The sequence below is a fragment of the Acinonyx jubatus genome, chromosome E2 (assembly GCF_027475565.1).
Source record: "Acinonyx jubatus isolate Ajub_Pintada_27869175 chromosome E2, VMU_Ajub_asm_v1.0, whole genome shotgun sequence".
Taxonomy (NCBI): Eukaryota; Metazoa; Chordata; class Mammalia; order Carnivora; family Felidae; genus Acinonyx; species Acinonyx jubatus.
Genome location: NC_069396.1, coordinates 26121875 through 26146467, shown reverse-complemented (window position 1 = coordinate 26146467; position 24593 = coordinate 26121875). Strand labels below are relative to the sequence as shown.

At 38.8% G+C, this 24593-nt stretch overlaps 1 long non-coding RNA gene across 1 annotated transcript in view; it reads left to right on the top strand.

The window, feature by feature from the left end:
* The window catches only part of LOC128313167 (uncharacterized), a 30855-nt gene extending 8107 nt beyond the window's left edge, over window positions 1-22748 (top strand). The window contains exons 2-3 of the long non-coding RNA XR_008293482.1: window positions 526-578; window positions 21846-22748. This is a non-coding gene — a long non-coding RNA (uncharacterized LOC128313167). The remainder of the gene's footprint in view (window positions 1-525; window positions 579-21845) is intronic.
* The last annotated feature ends 1845 nt before the right edge of the window (window positions 22749-24593 follow it).

Genomic DNA, 24593 nt, shown 5'->3' with positions numbered 1-24593 from the left:
GATGGGTGTGTATTTTACTGGTGTGGCTCTATGCAAATATAGATCTGTTGGTTTTCTACACCATGTGACTTAGGAGTGACAAGTGTGGTTCCTGTCCAGAAGAAGACAATGCCACTCACACCTGAGCTTGAAACTGTAGAACGAAACATCAGGTGTGGGTGCATGACAGTAGAGACGAAAAAGGTTGTTGACCTTCGAAAGACTCTTAGGTCATGTAGTTTAGCATTTTCTACAATACAGTCCATGCGATGGTAGTTTACTGTCATGAGGAAACAAGGGTACTGCCGTCAAATGACATTTTGGAAACATTGGCTTAATTCAATCAAACAGGTTTCTTTTCTGCAGGGCTCTCTGACTTTTTACTATATGCCTTATAAATTTTTAGGGGAGATTTATTAGATGCAAGATTTCCCAGACCTCTGTGTCCACAGAACCCTTTTCTCCCCCAGAATAATCTCATGAGTCTAATGTTTCTAGGAAAATATCTTTTAAATGTTGACCTTTCCCATTATTCTAACTTTACAGATGAGAACACAAAGGTCTGAGAGAGAAGTGACCCGTCCTTCGTCATAAAACTGGTGAGTGGTGGAACCAGAACTCCAACTCATATTTTCAGACAGAAATCTGAGAACCAAATCCCTTCCTTGTTTTCTACTGCATCCCTAACTTTGTGTCTTTAGCAGAGAAATTAATGGATAAAATAAGGCACAGTGACTGGCCAATAATTAACTAAGTGCATTATTCACATGGTTTGATTAAAACTCTTAAGGGATAAGCATTGCAATTACCAATTTTACAAAACGTTAAGTTAGAAATTGTGAAAGATCTGAGATTGTACGTGACTTGCAAGCTTATGAATTAGTCTGGCACAATTTTATATACATACACTGACAGAAGATATGACTGCTGGGTCAGCGACACAGATTTATTACTCACAGGAAAAACAGGAACCAGAACAGCATTTCCCCATGCTCCAGTTTCTGTGGGGAAATGCAATGAGGGCTGGGTGTTACCTGCACATGTAGTGAGGTGCCCCACAGGAGAGGAACCGTAAAATTAGGAAACTGATGACCTGCCCATCTTCCCCTCTGGAGAAGGGGAAGAGAGAGAGAGAGATTACTCATTATTCCGGAATGTAAGCCAATCTCCTAGGGAGAGAGGAGAAGGCTTATCTTTACTACTCTGGGACATCTCTGGGGAGGTAATAACAAAATAGCTCAGGAGGGAACATATTTCTAGCTTCCAAGGCTGTTTGCTATTCAAACATCCTAAAAAAATTTTTTTTTTTAATTTTAGAGAGAGTGCAAGCAGGGGAGAGGGGCAGGGAGAGTGGAGCCTGATGTGGGACTTGATCCCATGACCCTGGGAACATGACTTAAGCCAAAATCAAGAGTCAGATGCTCAACCGACAGAGCCACCCAGGCACCCCTCACACATATCTTTGGCTCAGAAGGTCCAGACCTGCAGAAAGTGAGGATTCCAGGGAGACCTGTCTCCCAACAATGACATGGAAATTGAAGCTTAACATACAAACTATTTGACTTCACACAAGTGAAAGTACCAGGAAAATAAATAAATTAATAAGTGAAGGACCTAGGCAAGGCACTTTCTACTCCAGATGTAAATGACGACCTTGACAGGTAATGATGCAGAAGAAGGGAGGAGTAAAGTATATGAGTGCCTTGTGATCATGGCAGAAACCCTTCTATCAAAACCAAGTTGAAGATGTTCTCTGACATTCACAACCAGTTGCAGGAGCTCTGTAACTCAGGCACAGGACCAACACAGTTTTGCACCACCATTTTGCACAAGACCAGACCACACTGGTCTTGCAATATAGTTTCCCTAGAAACCTGCTTAAAGTCAGAGATGTCCCATTCTAGCCATGAGGAGGCCCTCCCATGCTGGTCTTAATGTCAGCTTTCATTGTCTCTCTTTTTAAAATTGAGATCTAGGGGTGCCTGGGTGGCTCAGTCAGTTAAGCGTCCGACTTGGCTCAGGTCATGATCTCACGGTCCGTGAGTTCGAGCCCCGCGTTGGGCTCTGTGCTGATAGCTCAGAGCCTGGAGCCTGTTTCGGATTCTGTGTCTCCCTCTCTCTGACCCTCCCCCGTTCATGCTCTGTCTCTCTCTGTCTCAAAAATAAATAAACATAAAAAAAAATTAAAAAAAATAATAAAATTGAGATATAATTTCACATGCCACTCACATACCTAAATGAACCCTTTTAAAGTGTACAATTCAGTTGTTTTCAGCCTATTCAGAAGATGGTACAACTGTTACCACCATCTAGTTCAAGAACATTTTCATGATCCCAAAAAGAAACCCCAAGCCTTCAGTAGTCATCTCCATTGCCATCCTCCTCATCCCTTCTTGCGATACATGTCTTTTGTGTCTGGCATTTCTTATTAATGTTTTCAAAGTTGACTCATCTTGCAGCATACATTCGCACCTCATTTCTTTTTAGGGCCAAATAATAGTCCATTATGTGGTTATACCACATTTTGTTTATCCACCTGTCAGTTGATAGACTTTGGGTTGTTTCTACATTTTGGCGATCACAAATAATGCTGTTGTGAATATTCATGCATGAGTTTTTGTATGGACATGTCTCATTTCTCTTGGATGTACATGAAAGAGTGGAATTGCTGGGTCATATGGTTACTCTGTGTTTAACATTTTGAGTAACTGCCAGACTATTCCACAGTGGCCCTCCCATTTTATATCCCCACCAGCAATGTATGGAAGTTTGAATTTTCCACATCCTCACCACTCTTCTTTTTGAAAAACTTATGGCTGTCTAAGTGGGTGTAAAGAAGTGTCTTATTGTGGTTTAGATGTGCATTTCCTGGATAATGATGTTAAGCATCTTTTCATGTGCTTTTTGGCCATTTGTGTATGTTCTTTGCAGGTATCTTTTATCCATTTAAAAAGTTGATTATTTGGGGCATTGTGTGGCTTAGTTGGTTAAATGTCTGACCCTTGATTTCGGCTCAGGTCATGATCTCATGATTCATGAGATAGAGCCCCACATAGGGCTCTGTGCTGACAGCATGAAGCTGGCTTGGGATTCTCTGTCTCTCTCTGCTCCTTCCCTGCTCATGCTCTCTCTCTGTCTCTCAAATAAATAAACATTAAAAAATTAAAAAGTTGTTTGTCTTTTTATTATTGAAGTATACAAATCCTTTATATATTCTGTATATTGCACCTCAGCAGATAGGTGATTTGCAAAGATTTCCTCTCAATCTGTGAGTTGTTTTTTCACAATCTTGATGGTATCCTTTGAAGCACAGAAATTTTACATTTTGATGAAGTCCAACTTATCTGTTTTTTCTTTTGTTTCTTGTACTTTTGGTGCTGTAGCTAAGAGGCCACTTTCCAATCAAAGTCACAGAGATTTATCCCGGTGTTTTATTTTTAGAGTTTCATGATGTGAGCTCTTACATTTAGGCCTTTGATCCATTTTAAATTAATTTTTGTATATGGTGGGGAGTAGGGGCCCAAATCCATTCTTTTACACCTCCAGATATCCCAGCATTATTTGTTGAAAAGACTCATTTCCCCACTGAATGGTTTTGGTATCATTGTGGGAAAACAGTTGTTCATAGATGTATGGGTTTGTTTCTGGGCTCTTAATTTTCTTCCTTTGATGTCTATCTTTATGCCAGTACCACACTGTCTTTGTTATTGTAGCTTTGTAGTAAGTTTTGAAAATAAGAAGTGTGAGTCCTCCTTCAAAATGTTTTGGCTATTTAGGTCCCTTGAATTTCCTTATGAATTTTAGGATCAGCTTGTCAATTGCTGCAAAGAAGCCAGCTGAGGTTTTGGTAGGGATTACACTGCATCTGTTGGGGAGGATTGCCATCTGAACAATATGAAGTTTTCTGACCCACAAAGTGGGATTTCTTCCCACTTATTTAGATCTTCTTTAATTTTGACATGTTTTGTAGTTTTCGGTGTATAAGTCTTGTTCTTATTAGATTAAATTTATTTTTAAGTATTTTATTCTTTTTGATGCTATTACAGGTGAAATTATTCTCTTAATTTCATCTTTAGGTTATTCATTGCTAGTGTATAGAAATACAGCTACTTTTTTTCTGTATCCTTGTATCCTGCAATTTTCTGAACTTGCTTATTATTAGCTCATATAGTGTCTTAGTGGATTCTTTGGGTATAAGATATGTATAAGATTCTGTTCTGTCTTTCTGATCTGGATGTCTTTATTGCTTTTCCTTGCATAATTGCTGTGGTATGATGTTGTACAATATTGAATGGAAGGGGCAATAGTGGACATTCTTGTCTTGATCTTAGGGGGAAAGTGTTCAGTCTTTATCAAGTTGTATGACACTAGCTGTAGATTTTCCAAAGATGCTGTTGATGAGGTTGAGGAAGTTCCCTTGTATTCCTGGTTTATTGAGATGTATGTATGTATGTATGTATGTATGTATGTATGTATTTTCTTATTATGAAAGGGTGTTGGAGTTTGTCAAATGCTTTTTCTGAATCTGTTAAGATGGTTATGTGGTTTTGTTTTTATATTGTTGAGATGGTATATTATACTGATTGTTTTTTGTCTTTTGTACTTATCTTATATTCCTGGGATAAATCTCACTTGGTCATAGTGAATAATTATTTTTATATACTGTTGGGTTCCCTTTGCTAGTATTTAGTTGAGGATTTTTACATCTATATTCATAAAAGAAATTGATCTTTAGTTTTCTTTTTTTTTTTTTTTGTCATGTCTTTATCTAGTTTTGGAATCAGGGCAACAATATTGGTCTCATTCACTAAGTTAAGCAGTGTTCCTTTCTCTCTTTTTTAGAAGTATCTATGGTTTCCTGAACGTTGCTCAATGATTTTCTGCCACCAAAGACTTCTTGGAACCTGAAAATATTTCATATCCTTGCTTTTGACTTTGTGGTCTTACCTAGTAGTGGAAAGAAGTATTTAAAGTCAGTATTTAAAGTCAGAAGACCTAGAATTGGAAACTGCTTTTACCTTACCTGTTATGGACGCTGATCAAATTGAGAATTAAGACGATAATTACCTTTGTTATCACTGTACTTTTTATCTCCATCATCATTTTTTGAGTATTTATTATAAACTTTATATGCCTTTATCATCTTTAAATTCCACAACAAACTTGTGGGGGCAGCTGCTACTATTGTCCCCATTTTGTAGCTAAGGAAACGTGGTATGAGAAGCCAGACTTCTTAAATTTGTGAACTTTGGCAGATGACAAGCCTGAAATTTCAACTGAAGTAGTCTGATCCAGAGGCCACAGTTTAATAACCAGAGGCCACAGTTTAATAACCAATTTCTAAACTCTTTTGAAGCGCCAGGCATCCTGTGTGTGTCTATGCATACGTGTGGATGGGTGAATAAATTCTCCTGTATTTCACACAAACCTATGAGAGACGCATTATCATTGTCACTGTAAAGTTGAGGAGACTGAAACTCAGGAAAGTTTCAAAACTTGCAAAACATCAGAAGACTAATACATTGTATTAATGGCATCTGAACTAAGAGCTCCATCTCTGCCAAAGCTAAGTCCTGGCTACTATATGATTCTGATGTTTCTGAACTTGAGTTTTCTCATGTGCAAATAAATGTAATTAAAACTTTCCTAACCATGTCTAGGAGGAGCATCATGTGAGACTGTAGTATGTGAAAGCCCTCTAAGATACGTGTCATCATGATTGCCTTTGCTCATTTTTGTGCTTCTCTTTCTTTGCCCCTCCTGTGCTTGTGCGTGTGCTCTCTCTCTCTCTTTCTCTCTCAAAATAAATAGATATATATTAAAAAAAAAAAAACAGGTGCGCCTGGGTGGCTCAGTTGGTTAAGCATCTGACTCTTGATTTTGGCTCAGGTCATGATCTCACGATTTGTGAGACTGAGCCCCTCATTGGGATCTGTGCTGACACCACAGATCCTGCTTGGGATTCTCTCTCTGTTCCTCCCCAAGTCTCGCACATGTTCTCTCTCTCTCTCTCTCTCTCTCTCAAAATAAATACATAAACATTTAAGAAATAATGTGAATGATAATAATGCTGCTCCAAAAAATTTAAGTTGAATTAAAGTGGAAACTCTCTTTTCATGCAAATCCTGCCATTTGGAGGCTGGCTGTGAACCATCCTCTGATCTACTTTTGTGGTCAGAAAGTGTTTTCAAAATCAAGAGGAGACATATTCTCAAGGCAAAAACAAATATAATAAATGTCTTCTGCTTCCTAATTGTGCCCTTTGTTTAACTCAAGGGAAGCGTCTGCAGAAATGCAGGTCAAGAATCCAATAACTTTTGATTTTGGAATTTACATTATCCAGTTAACCTCAATGCTGGCAAAAACTATCCTTTTGTTTTTGTTTTGTGGGGAGAAGTGGAGTCTCTTGGAGGTGGAAAAATAAAGACTTGTTGATTCAATGCATTTTGTACTAGACTAGCAAGACTGAAGACATGTCCCTGGGCCTTAGGTTGACTCTATTTTGCTGAGATAGGAAGGAACCCCACAGGTACACACAGGTCTGGGGCTACATATGCTGTAGAGTGGATTCATCAGTAAGTCATCCTTCTAAAGTTTTTTTTTTTTCTTTTTGAGAGAGAGAGAGAGTGCATGAGAGCAGGGGAGGGGCAGAGAAAGAGGGAGAGAGAGACAATCCCAAGTAGACTCCACGCTGTTAGTGGGGAGCCTGATGAAGGGCTTGATCCCATAAACTGCAAGATCATGACCTGAACTGAGATCAAGAGTCAGACACCCAATCAACTGAGCCACGCAGACACCCCTATTTTCTTCTTTATTAAAAAATGTTTATTTATTATTTTAAAAAATTTAAATGTTTTTATATTTGAGAGAGAAAGAGAGAGAGAGAGAGCCCACATGTGAGCATGGGGAGGGGGCAGAGAGAGAGGGAGACACAGAATCCGAAGCGGGCTCCGGGCTCTGAGCTGTCAGCACAGAGCCCAATGCAGGGCTTGAACTCACAAGCAGTGAGATCATGACCTGAGCTGAACTTGGATGCTTAACCAACTGAGCCACCCAAAAAATGTTTATTTATTTATTTAGTTAGAGAGAGAGAAAGAGAGCACATGCATGAACTGGAGAGGGGCAGATAGAGAGGGAGAGAGAGAATCCTAAGCAGGCCCTGCTCTGTCAGCTCAGGGCCTGATGAGGGGCTTGATGTCATGACTGTGAGATCGTGACCTGAGCCAGAATCAAAAGTCGGACACTCACCTGACTGAGCTACCCAGTGCCCCTAATTTACCCTTTTAAACTGTACAATTCAGGGTGCCTGGCTGGCTCAGTTGGAATACTACCTGACTCTTGATCTTGGAATCATCAGTTTGAGCCCTACATTGGATGCAGAGATTACAAAAAACACAAACAAAAACAAAACTTAAAAAAATAAAGTATACAATTCAGTGGTTTTTAATATATTCACAGAGTTGTATAACTATCATTATAATAAATTTTTGAGCTTTTCCATCATTCCTCAAAGAAATTTTGTATCCTTTAGCAGCTACCTGTCATTGCCCCCCTCCCCACCCTGACTAGGGGATGACCCTGGGCAACCTCAGTCACCTCTCTCCTAGCTTTGCCAATGTTGGTTAGTTGTAGGATTGTTATCTGAGTTATTTCTTTCTCTAGCCTTTTAGCAGTAAGATGTCTTCTTTTAACTGATTGAGGAAGAATAGAAAAAAAAGTCCTGTATAGATCCAGCTCAAGGGAGATCACATGTGTTGGCTTAAGTGTTAGCTATCTGCCTTCCTATCTGCTTTAATAGTCATCCTCTGGTTTCAATGTCAGTTATCATGTTTGATGGGGTCATTGTACTTGCTGAGGATATTCTCTCTCTCCTCCAACCTGAGTAAATTGATGTGCTCAGAACAAGGACTCAGAATTCACACAGAAAGAGCCACAGAAAGTACAGATAATTAAAGTCTTGACCAGATCCATAGGAATAAATAGTTTGGATGTCATTTTATGCTGTGTCTGTGAAATGGCATTTCAGATGTAGAAGGAAAAGTCACATTGTCTAACTCCCCTGATCAAAAATTTTCTCTGGGCAAACTCCTACATTTGACATAGAGGCCTTTGTGATCTTGTCCTTGATTGGCTACAGTAAGTATTTATTGATCATCTCATACATAAACAGCCGAATGCATGTTGAGATAGTTTGTCTCTTGCTGTGTCTTTCCCCAGACAGGTCATCTGTGCTCCCTGACATCTATATGCCCACATAAATCTGTGCACTCCTGCTTTCCTCAGTGAACTCTTACTCATCCTTTAGACTGAATTCAAGCTCCAGCTCTTCTCCAGAGTCTAGCTTAATTTCTCCCACTTGGTGTCGTCTCAGCGCACTTGTGGTAGATGGAAAAGTAGAGCCACAGTGTTTTGCAGCCCTTCCTGTGAAAAAGAAGAGTCTGTTTCCTCATTTACCCTCTTGGAATGCATCCCTGAGACCACTGGGTAAAGAAACTCCGTCTGGCCTTCCAGAAGTTAGGAGGCTAGTGGAGGAAAGCCAAGGTACCCTGGCCACTGCAGTGTTGGTCAGTCCCTTGTAGTTGAGCTATCAAATGACTGCAGACACATGGGTGAGCCCAGCCAAGATGGAGAATCATGAGCAAACAAATGATTGTTATTTTAAGCCACAAAATATTGGAGTGGTTTGTTACACAGCAGTAGATAACTGATAACAATGGGCTATTTTTCTTGGTGTTTATGCAGGTCACAGAAAACTATGGGAAGGAGAATTGTCCTCAGTGGAAAATCCTCTCTTTCTTCTACTTTTTTAAAAAGTGTATTTATTTGAGAGAGTGCACAGCAGGGGGCGGGAGGGGACAGAGAGAGCGAGAGAGTGAGAGAGAGAGAGAGAGAGAGAGAGAGAGAGAGAGAGAGAGAGAATCCCAAGCCCCCCCCCCCCCCATGCAGGGCTTGAACTCACAAACTGTGAGATCATGACCTGAGCTGAGCCACCAAGACACCTCTCTTCTATTTTCTTTATAAATTTAACTCCCATTCACTATTTGTAAGGTTTCAAATTAGGTAACCATTCTCTGAGGATCCTTCTCTGACTACCCAGAGTTAGGGTCAGGTGCCTCTTGGATGGGCTCTTTTGCACTCTGTCTTTATTATAGAACATTTCATGTTTTATAGTTATAAGTCCCTTTTTTTTCCTGCTCTGTTTTTACAATGAAGGCTCTGTGACAGCAGAGACAGAGCCTACCTCCAACACCATTATGCGTATCACGGTATATGGAAGAATTTTCCGCTTATGGATCTCATTGGTTCATCAAATATTTGTTGGTGCACTGATCAGGCCATCTATTTCATTTGTGGGACAGCACTTGGTGTGATAATGCTTTTCTTTATAATGAGATAAACGCTGTGTACCTTCAGTTCATAGGCCTGCATCTGATCACCAGAGCCAGATAATAAAGGCTGTGTATGTTTGAGTACAGGTGCTATGCTCCCCCTGTTAGGTCATTTCTTCTTCAGCACATGGCTGTCCTAATCTCTCTTCTCTGATTAATAAAACTAATCTTAGGGGTGCCTGGGTGGCTCAGTCAGTTAAGCATCTGACTATGGCTCAGGTTATGATCTCGCAGTTTATGAGATCGAGCCCCACATTGGGTTCTGTGCTGACAGCTCAGAGCCTGGAGCCTGGTTCAGATTCTGTGTCTCCCTCTCTCTCTGCCCCTCACCCGCTCATGTTCTGTCTCTCAATCTCTCTCTGAAAAATAAGTAAACATTAAAAAAAATTAAAAAGAAAAAAATAAAATTCATCTTGTCATAATAAGTTGGCATCAATAGCCATTCTTCAGGTAAAGAAAACCTGCTATAAATGTAACAAGACCTTAGTACCATCAGGAGAAGTCCTAGACAGAGTGTGATGACCATTTCAATTGTTTAAAACTGTATTCTTTTATTACTGCAACCTAAGCCCATCAATATGTTGACTGTAATGGCCCTGTGGCTGGCAGTAGTATATAAAAAAAGACTTAAGGGCCAGATTTATGTAACATCTAACCTTAAACTAAGAATATAGCTGATTTCCCCACTTACAGCAATGGACAGATCATCCAAACAAAATCAATAAGGAAACAATGGCTTTGAATGACACAGTGGACCAGATGGACTTAACAGATATATTCAGAACATTTCATCCTAAAGCAGTGGAATATACATTCTTCTCCAGTGCACATGGAACGTTCTCCAGAATAGATCACATACTGGGACACAAATCAGCCCTCAACAAATACAAAAAGATCGAGATGATACTGTGCATATTTTCAGACCACAATGTTATGAAACTCGAAATCAACCACAAGAAAAAATTTGGAAAGATAACAAATACTTGGAGACTAAAGAACATCCTACTAAAGAATGAACGGGCTAACCAAGAAGTTAAAGAGGAAATTAAAAAGTACATGGAAGCCAATGAAAATGATAATACCACAGCCCCAAAACCTCTGGGACTCCACAAAGGCGGTCATAAGAGGGAAGTATATAGCAATCCAGGCCTTCCTAAAGAAGGAAGAAAGGTCTCAGATATACAACCTAACGTTACACCTTAAGGAGCTGGAAAAAGAAGAGCAAATAAAACCCCAAACCAGCAGAAGACAGGAAACAATAAAGATTAGAGCAGAAATCAATGCTATCGAAACAAAAACAAATGAACAAGCAAACAGTAGAACAGATCAATGAACCAGAAGCTGGTTCTTTGAAAGAATTAACAAAATTGCTAAACCCATAGCCAGTTTGATCAAAAAGAAAAGGGAAAGGACCCAAATAAAATCAAGAATGAAAGAGGAGAGACCACAACCAACACAGCAGAAACAGAAACAATAAGAGAATATTATGAACAATTCTACACCAATAAAATGGGCAATCTGAAAGAAATGGACAAATTCCTAGAACCATATAAACTACCAAAACTAAAACAGGAAAAATAGAAAATTTGAACAGACTCATCACCAGTAAAGAAATCAAATTAGTAATCAAAAATCTCCCAAAAAACAAGAGTCCAGGGCCAGATGGCTTTCTAAGGGAATTCTACCAAACATTTAAGGAAGAGTTAACACCTATTCTCTTGAAGCTGTTCCAAAAAATAGAAATGGAAGGAAAACTTCCAAACTCTTTCTATGAAGCCAGCATTATCTTGATTCCAAAACCAGAGAGAGAGACCCCACTAAAAAGGAGACCTATAGACCAATTTCCTTGATGAACATGGATGCAAAAATCCTCAACAAGGTATTAGCCAGCCGGATCTAACAATACATTAAAAAAATTATTCACCACGACCAAGTGGGATTTATACCTGGGATGCAGAGCTGGTTCAATTTCTGCAAAACACTCAATGTGATTCATGACATCAATAAAAGAAAGGAGAAGAACCACATGATCCTTTCAATAGATGCAGAAAAAGCATTTGACACAATACAGCATCCTTTCTTGATAAAAACTCTCAAGAAAGTAGAGATAGAAGGATCGTACCTTGAGATCATACAAGCCATATATGAAAGACCCAATGTTAATATCATCTTCAATGGGGGAAAACTGGGAGCTTTCCCCCTAAAGTCAGGAACAAGACAGGGATGTCCACTCTCTCCATTTATTCAACATAGTATTGGAAGTCTTAGCCTCAGCAATTAGACAACACAAAGAAACAAAAGGCATCCAAATCAGCCAGGAGGAGGTCAAATTTCACTCTTCACAGATGACATGATACTCTATATGGAAAACCCAAAAGATTCCACAAAAACCTGCTAGAACTGATTGATGAATTCAGCAAAATCGCAGGATATAAAATCAATACACAGAAATTGGTTTCATTCCTGTACACCAGGAATGAAGCAACAGAAAGAGAAATCAGGGAATCTATCCCATTTACAATTGCACCAAAAACCATAAAATACCTAGGAATAAATCTAACCAAAGAGGTGAAAAATATATACAATGAAAACTGTAAAAAGCTTGTGAAATAAATTGAAGAAGACACACACAAAAAAGGGAAAATATTCCATGCTCCTGGATAGGAAGAACAAATATTGTTAAAATGTCAATACTACCCAAAGCAATCTACATATTCAATGCAATACCTATCAAAATAACACCAGCACTCTTCACAGAGCTAGAACAAACAATCCTAAAATTTGTACGGAACTAGAAAAGACCCTGAATAGCCAAAGCAATCTTGAAAAAGAAAACCAAAGCTGGAGGCATCATAATCCCTGACTTCAAACTGTATTATAAGCTGTATTCAAGCTGTAATCATCAAGACAATATGCTACTGGCACAAAAACAGACACTCAGATAAATGGAACACAATAGAGAACGCAGAAATGGACCCACAAACGTATAGGCAACTAATCTTTGACAAAGCAGGAGAGAACATCCAATGTTCTCGTCAACAAGTGGTGCTGGGAAAACTGGATAGCAACATGCAGAAAAATGAACCTGGACCACTTTATTACACCATACACAAAAATAAACTCAAAATGGATGAAAGACATAAATGTAAGACAGGAAGCCATCAAAATCCTCGAGGAGAAAGCAGGCAAAAACCTCTTTGACCTTGGTTGCAGCAACTTCTTATTCAACATGTCTCCAGAGGCCAGGGAAACCAAAGTAAAAATGAACTATTGGGACCCCATCAAAATAAAAAGCTTCTGCACAACGAAGGAAACAATCAGCAAAACTAAAAGGCAACCGACGGAATGGGAGAAGACATTTGCAAATGACCTATCAGATAAATGGTTAGTATCCAAAATCTATAAAGAGCTTACCAACCTCAACACCCAAAAAGCAATCCAGTGAAGAAATGGGCAAAAGACATAAATAGATACTTCTCCAAAGAAGACATCCAGATGGCCAACTGACACATGAAAAAATGCTCAACATCACTCATCATCAGGGAAATACAAATCAAAATTGCAAAGAGATACAACTTCACACCTTTCAGAATGGCTAACATTAACAACTCAGGCAACAACGGATGTTGACGAGGATGTGGAGAAAGAGGATTTCTTTTGCACTGCTGGTGGGAATGGAAGCTGGTGCAGCCACTCTGGAAAACAGTATGGAGGTTCCTCAAAAAATTAAAAAGAGAACTACCCTATGACCCAGCAATTGTACTACTAGGTATTTATCCAAGGGATACGGGTATGCTGTTTCAAAGGGGCACATGCACCCAATATTTATAGCAGCACTATTGACAACAGCCGAAGTATGGAAAGAGCCCAAATGTCCATTGGATGAATGGATAAAGAAGATATGGTACACACACACACACACACACACACACACACACACACACACACAATGGAGTATTACTTGGCAATCAAAAAGAATGAAATCTTGCCATTTGCAACTATGTGGATGGAACTGGAGGGTATTATGCTGAGTGAAATTAGTCAGAGAAAGACAAAAATCATATGACTTCACTCATAGGAGGACTTTAAAGACAAAACAGATGAACACAAGGGAAGGGAAACAAAAATAATATAAAAACGGAGGGGAACAAAACGTAAGAGACTCTTAAATATGGAGAACAAACTGAGGGTTACTGGAGGGGTTGTGGGAGGGGGGATGGGCTAAATGGGTAAGGGCCATTAAGGAATCTACTCCTGAAATCACTGTTGTGCTATATGCTAACTTGGATGTAATTTAAGAAAAAATGCAGCTGATTTTATTTTATATATTAACATTTTTGAGAACAAGTGAGGCAATTTTCATATAACTTAAAAAGGTTTATATGGTGATCAGGCATTGTGGGTGATATTATGATTACAGAAAACTGCATTTTATATGATACCTGTGAGAATTCACATGTACCATACCATTTACCTATGGCTTGTCTTTGTTAAGAAAATGCCTACTTAGCATTTGGCAAAATTCTTCGTTTATTTCGACTAGATTTTATTTGTAGAAGGAAAAAATTGTGTTATTGTGACACTGAATTCCTTTCAGAGAATTGGATATTGTCATGTTCCCCCTCCTATATTGTAGCAAAAGCTGTAATAATAGAAAGAATGGGGTTTGGAATCAGACAAATTTGGTTTGAATCTTTTTTCTGTCATAGGTAGTGTAGGACAATGGAGAAGTGACTAACCTGCACTGAATATCAGTTACTTGAAGTAAAAATAGAGGATAAAGTTATTTCACAGAGACTGGCATGGGGAAGTGCTCAGTAAACATCAGTGAATTATTTGTTTGTGGTTTCCTGCAGTTCTTGGATGTGCAAGGTACAACTGCCTGGTTGACATTGGGGGCTAGTAAATCCTGACACCGAAACTGTTGTTTAATATGCTACGTCTCTAGTGATTTCTGTATTTAAAATAGGAAGTAAGGAACAGGTAGATGATCCCTCTGAACCTTGAGATTTGGTAGTTAAGGGGTCTTTTCTCAGCTTGGACATCTTTTGTGGGGTGTGCATGTGTGTGTGTGTATGTGTGTGTGTGTGTGTGTGTGTGTGTGTGTAAAATAGCAACACCTGGGGATGCCTGGGTGGCTCCGTCTGTTGAGTGTTGAGCGTCTGACTCTTTAAAAAATTTAAAAAAAATGTTTATTCATTTTTGAGAGAGAGAGCATAAGCAGGGGTGGGGCAGAGAGAGGGGGAGACAGAATCAGAAGCAGGCTCCGGGCTTTGAGCTGTCAGCACAGAGCCCTACGTGGGGCTCAACGACGGTCTCTAACTCACAAACCATGAGATCAAGACCTGAGCTGAATTCAGACACTTAACCAACTAAGCCACCCAGGGGCCCCAAGTGTCTGACTCTTGATTTTGGCTCAGGTCATGATCCCAAGGTCATGGGATTGAATCCTGTGTCAGGCTCTGCACTGAGTGTGGAGACTGCTTAAGATTCTCTCTTTCCCTCTCTGCCCTCTCTGCCACTCACATGCACACTCTCTTTCTCTCTCTAAAATAATAAAATAGCAACACCTCTGTAGTATGTAATAGTAGTTTCTTTTTTTCTTTTCTTTCTTTCTTTCTTTCTTTCTTTCTTTCTTTCTTTCTTTCTTTCTTTCTTTCTTTCTTTCTTTCTTTCTTCTTTTTCTACTTCTCCTTCTCCTTTTCCTTCTCCTCCTTTGTTGTCATTGCCTTTTTTTTTTGTAACAGTACTTTCCAAGTGCATAAGTGTAGGACTATGTGTGTAACTGCGGAGGTGTGAAGATGACTGTCCCTCTATCAGGAAATGTTTTCTGAATCAGCCTTCTGCCCTTCTTTACGGAGGCAAGGGATCAGGACCCTCTAGTGTTCTGTAAGCATATTCCAGAATGTTGCAGAGAAGGGCTCGGCCGGTTGTAGCATCTGTGAGCCGATGCTGACACCTTGTGGTGGAAGTCTCAGAATGCTCCACGCAGAACCAACCTCTAGGGCATCACTGCTGAACACAGGGCTCCTTCTCCTCCAGCTCCTGTGACTCTAGCCTCACAGACCACCTCCTTTCGCTTTTTCCTTTGCTCCTCAGCCCAGAGAAAGTTTTTCTAGTCTAGGAGGAAGCTTCTTTTTCTTCTCTTCTACTTCTAAGCAAGTAGCCTGTATTAGGGTTCTTAGGAGAAACAAGCAGTAGGATTCCTCTCTCTCTCTCTCTCTCTCTCTCTCTCTCTCTCTCTCTCTCTCTCCCCCCTTCTCCCCCTCTGTCGAAATTCAAATTCATTGTGAGGGGTTGGCTCACACTATTATGGAGGCATATGGCATCCCATAATCTGATGTCTGCAAGCTGCAGGCCAAGGAAAGCAGGTGATGTAGTTTAGTCTGAGCCCAAAGTCCTGAGGACAAAGGAGAGCCAATGGTGTAAGTCCCAGTCCTAGTCAGAGGGGAGAACTGGGGGAGCAGGTGGTGTAAATCCTGACCTGAGCCTGAAGGCCCGAGAACCAGGATTGCCAGTGGCTGAGGGGAGGAGAAGATGAGTGTTAGTTTTTATTTTATTTTATTTTTTGAATTTACATCCAAATTAGTATATAGTGCAACGATTTCAGGAGTGGATTCCTTACTGCCCCTTACCCATTTAGCCCACTCCCTCCACAATCCTTCCAGTAACCCTTTGTTTGTTTTCCATATTTAAGAGTCTCTTATGTTTTGTTCCCCTCCCTGTTTTTATATATTTTTTGCTTCCCTTCTCTTATTTTCATTTGTTCTGTGTCTTAAAGTCCTCATATGAGTGAAGTCATATGACATTTGTCTTTCTCTGACTAATTTTGCTTAGCATAATACCTTCTAGTTCCATCCACGTAGTTGCAAATGGCAAGATTTCATTCTTTATAAAAATATTTTGTGAATTTTTATTTTTTTGGGGGGAAGGATGAGTGGGGGAGGGCCAGAGAGAGAGGGAGACAGAATCAGAAGCAGGCTCCAGGCTCTGAGCTGTCAGCACAGAGCCTGACGCGGGGCTTGAACCCACAAGCTGTGAGATCATGACCTGAGCCGAAGCCGGATGCTTAACTGACTGAACCACCCAGGCGCCCCTAGATTTCATTCTTTTTGATTGCCGAGTAATACTCCATTGTATATATATATATACACCACAACTTCTTTATCCATTCATCCATCGATGGACATTTGGGCTCTTTCCATACTTTGGCTATTGTTGATAGTGTTGCTGTGAACAATGGGGTGCATGTGTCCCTTTGAAACAGCATACCTGTATCCCTTGGATGAATACCTAGTAGTGCAATTGCTGGGTCATAGGGTAGTTCTCTTTTTAGTTTTTTGAGGAACCTCCATACTGTTTTCCAGAGTGGCTGCATCAGCTTCCACTCCCACCAGCAATGCAAAAGAGATCCTCTTTCTCCACATCCTCGCCCACATTTGTTGTTGCCTGAGTTAATGTTAGCCACTCTGAAAGGTGTGAGGTGGTATCTCGTGGTTTTGATTTGTATTTCACTGATGATAAGCGATATTGAGCATTTTTTCATGTGTCAGTTGGCCATCTGGATGTCTTCTTTGGAGAAGTGTCTATTCATGTCTTTTGCCCATTTCTTCACTGGATTATTTGTTTTTTGGGTGTTGAGGTTGATAAATTCTTTATAGATTTCGGATACTAACCCTTTGCCTGGTATGTCATTTGCAAATATCTTCTCCCATTCCATTGGTTGCCAACTGTTAACAGTTTTTTTTAAGTTTATTTATTTATTTTGAGAGAGAGAGAGAGAGAGAGAGAGAGAGAGAGAACGTGCGAGAGAGAGCGAGCACGAGTGGGGGAAGGGAAGAGAGAGAGGGAGAGAGAGAATCCCAAGCAGGCTCTGCACATGTGCAAAGACTAATGTGGGGCTTGAAATCATGAACTTCAAGTTGGTGACCTGAGCCAAAGTCAGACACTTAAGAGACTCAGCCACCCAGGTGCCCCTATGAATTTTTAAGTTTAAGCAAAAGTAAATTTGCCTTTCCTTCACCTTTTTATTCTATTTAGGCCCTCAATGGATTGGGTGATGCCCACCTCCATTGGGGATTACAATCTGCTTTACTCATTCTACCGATTCAAATGTTAATGTCCTCCAAAAACACCCTCAAAGACACACCCAGAAATACTGTTTTACCAGATATCTGGTCATCCCTAAGTCCAGTTAAATCAACACATAAAATTACCCACCACATATTCCTAATGTATTCGTACCTCTGAATCCTCTTCTTGTGGCTTAAAATTTAGAAAAAAATATCAAGAGGATTTACAACATCTCTCTGATTTCTGCTTTGGGTTGTTTTTCTCCTGAGGCGATGGTGATATGACCAATTACTTGCTTGTGTCCTAGGAAGTAAAATTGGGAAAGTGTACCATAGAGATAAAATATCTCAACATACTATTCTGTTGTGTTTCTCCCTCTGGTAAGTCTTCGTGGCAGTGATAGTGGCCTGAATGTATGTCTACCTTGACTTCTGATCAAGATTCCAGTATGACTATTATTACTTTTCCAGAGTGGGGCAGCTGATGGGTCAGAAAAGCAGGTGATCACTGGAAGGTTTGTGTGTGTGTGTGTGTGTGTGTGTGTGTGTGTGTGTGTGTGTATGTGTGTGTGTTTGTGTGTCCGTCCAGTGGGGAGGGCAGTTGGGTTCTGTCACAATTAGATGGGGAATTCAGGCACATGATTTGATTCCTCTTGGTTTATGAGAGACTAGGAGCTAGAGAGCCCTGGAAGTGAGCATACTGGGGTCTTTTTGCCTTGGCTGCCTGCACAGAGAGCCTGTGGAAGGAAATTCTTAGCATTCTTAGCACCTATGCCCTCTCCATCTGCCTTCCCAAAAGACTGTAAAGTCCCAAGCCTTATTTACCTGTGGTATTCAGTTCCTACTTGCCTGCTGAAATCACCCCTCAGTCCCCTAGGAAGAGGTTCATTTATTTTAGAGATGCTGGGCATTGGAGTGCCTGGTGGCTCAGTCAGTTAAGCCTCTGACTCGATCTCAGCTCAGGTCATGATCTCACAATTTGTGAGATGGAGCCCCTCGTTGGGCTCTGTGCTGACAGTGTGGAGTCTGCTGTGGATTCTCTCTCTCCCTCTCTCTGTCCTTCTCCCCTGCTCACACCTTCTCTCTCTGTCTCTCCCCATTGAAATAAAGGGATGAACTTAAAAAAAAAGAAATGCTGGGCATGACACAAGGGCTTTAAAGACAACATTAGAATCCTCCTCCCCCTTCTAGGTCTTCTGGGGATTTTAGAGAATTGAATCTTCTCCATTAGATTTTAACAAGGCTTCATTTGTTCTTCCTTCTTTTCTGCTAATAACTCAGATATGGCCCACAGGTTGTAAACCACTGGGTAAAAATGCAACTGATTTTTGAATATGATTTTGTATCCTGCAACTTGACTGAATTTATTAGTTCTAGCAGGTTTTTGGTGGAGTCCTTTGTGTTTCCTATACAGCGACCCTTGAACAATGTAGGCTTGCACTGTGTGGGTCAGTTATATGTGGGTTTCTTGATAAATACATAAATGTATTTTCTATTCCTTATGATTTTCTTAATTACATTTTCTTTTCTCTAGTTTACTGTAAGAATACAGTATATAATACATAGAACATATAAAATATGTGTTAATTGGCTGTTTATGTTATCAGTAAGGCTTGTGGTCAACGATAGGCTATTAGTAGTTAAGTTTTGGGGGTCAAAAGTTATACTTGGATTTTTGGTCCTGTGGAGGCTTGGTGCCCCTAACTCCTACGTTGTTCAGGGGTCAACATATAATATAATATCATGTTATCTGCAAATAGAGACAGTTTTTCTTCCTTTTTGATTTAGATTCCTTTTATTATTTTTTTTTCTTGCCCAGTTGCTCTGGCTGGGACATTGGTACTATTTTTTTTTACCCCAGTATTGTTTTGAATAAGAGTGGTGGGAGTGGGCACCCTTGTCTTGTTCCTGATCATAGAGGACAAGCTTTTAGCTTTTCACTATTTAAAATTTTTTTTAACGTTTTATTTTATTTTTGGGGGAGAGAGAGAGAGAGAGAGAGAGAGAGCAAGCAGGGGAGGGGCAGAGAGAGAGGGAGACACAGAATCTGAAGCAGGCTCCGGGCTGTCAGCACGGAGCTGGATGTGGAGCTCAGACTCACCAATCGTGAGTTCATGACCTGAGCCAAAGTCAGATGCTTAACCGACTGAGCCACCCAGGTGCCTCTTATCTTTTCACTATTAAGTGTGACATTATGGTGCCTGGGTGGCTCAGTTGGTTAAAGCATCTGACTCTTGATTTCAGCTCAGGTCTTGATCTCATGGTTCCTGACATCTGCTCTGACAGCTCAGAGTACTCTTCCTCTCTCTCTGCCCCTCCTCAACGCACACATGCTTTCTCTGTCTCTCAAAATAAATAAATAAAAAAATTAGTGTGATATTAGCTGTGGACTTATCATACATGGCCTTTATTATGTTGAGGTACGTTCCTCTTGTACTCACTTTGTTGCATTTTCAGCATGAATGTATATTGAATTGTGTCTAATACTTTTTCTGTGTTTATTGAGATGATCATGTGATTTTTATCCTTCACTTTGTTAATGTGGTGTATCATACTTCCTTATTTACATATATTGAAACATCCTTGTATCCAGGGGTAAATCCCATTTAGATTTGGTGCATGATCCTTTTCATGTGCTATTAAGGATTTCTGCATCTATGTTCATTAGGGATATTGGCCTGTAGTTTTCTGGTAGTGTCCTTGTCTAGCTTTGGTATCAGGGTAATGCTGACCTTGCAAAATGAGTTTGAAAGTGTTCCCTCTCTTAATGTTTTGGGAGAGCTTGAGAAGACATGGCATTAATTCTTCTTTAAATGTTTACCAGTGAAGTCATCAGGTCCTGGGCTTTTCTTTGTTGAGAAATTTTTGATTACTGACTCAGTCTCATATGTTATTGGTGTGTTTGGATTTTCTATTTCTCATGATGCAGTTTTGTATGGTTGTATGTTCTCGTAGGTTGTATGTTCCTAGGAATTTAATTTCTTCTAGGTTGTCCAGTTTGTTGGTGTGTACATGTTCATAGTAGTCTCTTATGAGTTTTTTCATTTCTATAATATCAGTTGTAATGTCTCCTCTTTTATTTATAATTTTATTTATTTGAGTCTTTTTTTCTTAGTCTAGCTAGTGGTTTCACAATTTTGTTTCTTTAAAAATAACAGATTTTTGTTTCATTAATCTTTTCTGTTGTTTTTCTAGTCTCTATTTATCTTACTTCTGCTCTGATCTTTATTATTTCCTTTCTTCTCCTAACTTTAGGTTTAGTTTGTTCTTCTTTTTGTAGTTCCTTGAGGTGTAAAGTTAGGTTGCTTGTTTGAAATGTTTTTTTTTTTCTTAACGTAGGTATTTATTGCTATGAATTTCCTTCTTGGAGCTGCTTTGCTGCATCCCATAAGTTTTGGTATGTTGTGTTTCCCTTTTTGTTTGTTTCTTCTTTTCTTTTTCTTTTTTAAATTTTGCTAGATTTTATTCAGTAAAATTTTATGGAAAATAAAGGGGCTCTTGCTAAAAGTGTTGTTAGCTTACTGTTTTTTTTTTTGTTTGTTTGTTTGTTTTGCTTCTGTAGAGTTAGTAATCATTTAAAAGCTGGAAGAAACCTGGTTTCCACAAATGGAACTGAATGGAAACAGCAGTAGAAGCATATTATCTTCCCATAGCCCTTATGAGAAAGGCAATCAAGTTAGGCTTTATTTAATGCAGATGTACCATTGCTAATTTTCTGTCTGAGGATGGACTTGACAGTGACTTTACAGGCATATGTACACAGATATATAATATATAATACATTCAACCCAGCTGACTATTTTCATTTGTTTCAAGACATTTTTGATTTCCCTTTTGATTTATTCTTTGACCCATTGGTTGTTCAGGAATGTGTTAGTTTCCATATGTTTATGAATTTACAACTTTTCCTTCTGTTAATTGATTTCTAGTTTCATACCATTAGGGTCGAAAAGATATTTGATATGATTTCAGTCTTCCTAAGTGTGTTAAGACTTGTTTTGTGACCTAACAAAGATCTGTACCGGAGAATGTTCCATGTGCACTTGAAAAGAATGTGTATGTATTCTGTTGCTGTTGGATGGAATGTTCTGTATATATCTGTTAGGTCCATTTTATCTATAGTGTCATTTTAGTTTGCTATTTCCTTACTGCTTTTCTGTATGGGCGACCTATCTATTGTTGAAAGTGTGATATTGATGTCCCCTACTGTTAGTGTATTGTTATTTGTCTCTTCAGTTCTGTTAATATTTGCTTTATATATTTAGGTTCCTTGATGTTGGGTGCATATATATTTACAATTGTTATATCCTCTTCATGAATTGATCCTTTTATCATTATATGATGGTCTTTGTCTCTTGTGAGTTAAAAAAAAATTTTTTTTTTAACATTTATTTATTTTTGAGAGACAGAGCATGAGCAGGAGAGGGGCAGAGAGAGGAAGACACAGAATCTGAAGCAGGCTCCAAGCTCTGAACTGTCAGTGCAGAGCCCGATGTGTGGCTCGAACTCACAAACTGCGAGATCATGACCTGAGCTGAAGTTGGACACTTAACTGACTGAGCCACCCAGGTGCTCTTCTTGTGAGTTTTTTTTTTTTTTTTTTTTTGCTGTTGTTGTTGTTGTATGTATTTATTTATTTATTTATTTATTTATTTATTTATTTATTTTAAGAGATAAAGAGAGTGAGTGGGAGAGGAGCTGAGAGAGAGAGAGAGAGAGGGAGAGAGAGAGAGAGAGAGAGAGAATCTCAAGCAGGCTCTGCACTAACAGTGCCCCGATGTGGGGCTGGAACCCACCAACCATGGGATCATGACCTGAGCTGAAATTATGAATCAGATGCTTACCTCACTGAGCCACCCAGGTGCCACTCTTATGACAGTTTTGGACTTCAAGCTTATTTTGTCTGATATAAGTATCTGTCTTTTGGTTAACATTTGCATCTTTTCTAATCCCTTCACTTTCATTCCATGTGTGTCCTTAAAACTAAAGTGAGTCTCTTGGGGTGCTGGGGTGGCTATTAAGCATCCGACTTTGGCTCAGGTCATGATTTTTGTACTTTGTGGGTTTGAGCCCCGTGTTGGGCTCTCTGCTGTCAGCATGGAGCCCACTACAGATCCTCTGTCCCGTTCTCTCTCTGCCCCTTTCCCCACTCGTGGTCTCTCTCTCTCTCTCTCAAATAGATAAACATTAAAAAAAAAAGTTTCAAGTGAGTCTCTTATAGGTAGCATTTTGTGGGATCTTGTTTTTTTTATCCATTCAGTCACTCTATTGATTGAATTTAAGCCATGTACATTTAAAATAATTATTGATAGGTTAGGACTTATTATTGTCATTTTTTAAATTGTTTTCTGACTGTTTTGTAGTACCTTCGTTTCTTTGTTCCTTTGTGATCTGATTTTTTGGTAGTGATATGTTTTGATTCCTTCCTTTTTATCTTTTGTGTATATATTACAGGTTTTTTATTTGTGGTTACTATGAGGCTTACATAAAATGTCTATATATGTAACAATCTATTTTAAGTTGATATCAACTTAAGTTAACAAAAACTACACTTTAGTATCTCATCCTCCCATATTTTATGTTACTGATCTAATAATTTACAAATTTTATGTTGTGCATCTTTGCCAATTATTGTAGCTATAGTTATTTTGTAATACTTTTGTCTTTTAGCTTTTATATTAGAATTGAAAGTTATTTGTTCAATAAAAAATTAAACTTTTATTGTTGAGTTTCACAAGTCAAAAATATATTTTAGATATAATCTTTTTTAAAAAAAATTTTTTTTTAACGTTTATTTATTTTTGAGACAGAGGGAGACAGAGCATGAATGGAGGAGGGGCAGAGAGAGAGGGAGACACAGAATCAGAAGCAGGCTCCAGGCTCTGAGCCATCAGCCCAGAGCCCGACGCGGGGCTCGAACTCACAGACGTGAGATCGTGACCCGGGCTGAAGTCGGACGCTTAACCGACTGAGCCACCCAGGCGCCCCCAGATATAATCTTTTATCAGTGATATACTTTGCAAAAATGTCTCTCCCTTTTGGCTTCTTTTTAGTCTCTTAACAGAGTTGCTTGGAGAAGTTTTAAATTTTGGTGAAGTTCTTTTATGGATTGTATTTTTAGTGCCATATCTAAATAATCTTTGCCTAACCCATGGTCACAAAGATTTTATGTTTCCTTCTAAGGTTTCCAGTTTTAGGTATTATGTTTAGATTTATGGTCTATTTTGAGTTAATTTTTGTATATAGTATGTAGTATGGATCCTAGTTATTTTTCTTTTATTTCCTTTTTTGTTCTGTATCCAATTCTTATAGAAACTATTTGTTGATAAGGTTATTATATTATCTATGTGCCTTTTTAAAAATATCAACTGTTCATGTATGTATAGATTTTTTTTCTGGACTTTATTCTATTTGTCTATCTTTATGGTAATGCCATGCCATTTTGATTACTTTAGTTTTAAAAAAATTCTTAAAATTATGTAGGTTAGTCCTCCAACTTTCTTCTTTTTTTAAGTTATTTTGGTTATTTTAAGTTCTTTACATTTGCATATGAATTCTAGAATCACTTATCAACTTCTAGAAAAAAAACCTGCCAGGATTTTGAATGAGATTGCTTTGAACATATAAATGAGTTTGGGGAAAAATTTATTCTTAACAATCTCGCATTTTCTGATGAATGACCAAGGTTTAGCTCTCTATTTAGTTAATTTTCCTTTAATTTATCTCAACATTATTTCATTATTTTCAGTTTATGGGTCTTTTATCATCTTTTTCTGGTTTATCCCTAATTAATCTTTTTAAATACTATTTTAAGTGGTATTTAAAAAAATTCAATTTCAATGGTAGCTAGTATATAGAAACATAACTGATTTTTTGTATATTGATCTTACATCCTACAACCTTGCTATACTCACCTATTCTAGTAGTTTCTTGGTTGATTTCATCTGTTTTTCCACATGGGTTATCATGTCTTCTGTGCATAAAGACCATTTCTTCTTCCTTTTCCAACTGGACACTTTATTGCTTTTTCTTGCTTGATTGCACTATGCAGAACTTCCAGAACTTCCAGTGTTGAATAGAAATGATGAAATTGATCTTTGGGAGAAAACATTTAAGTCTTTCATTATTTTTTTTTTAAGTAGGCTTCACGCCC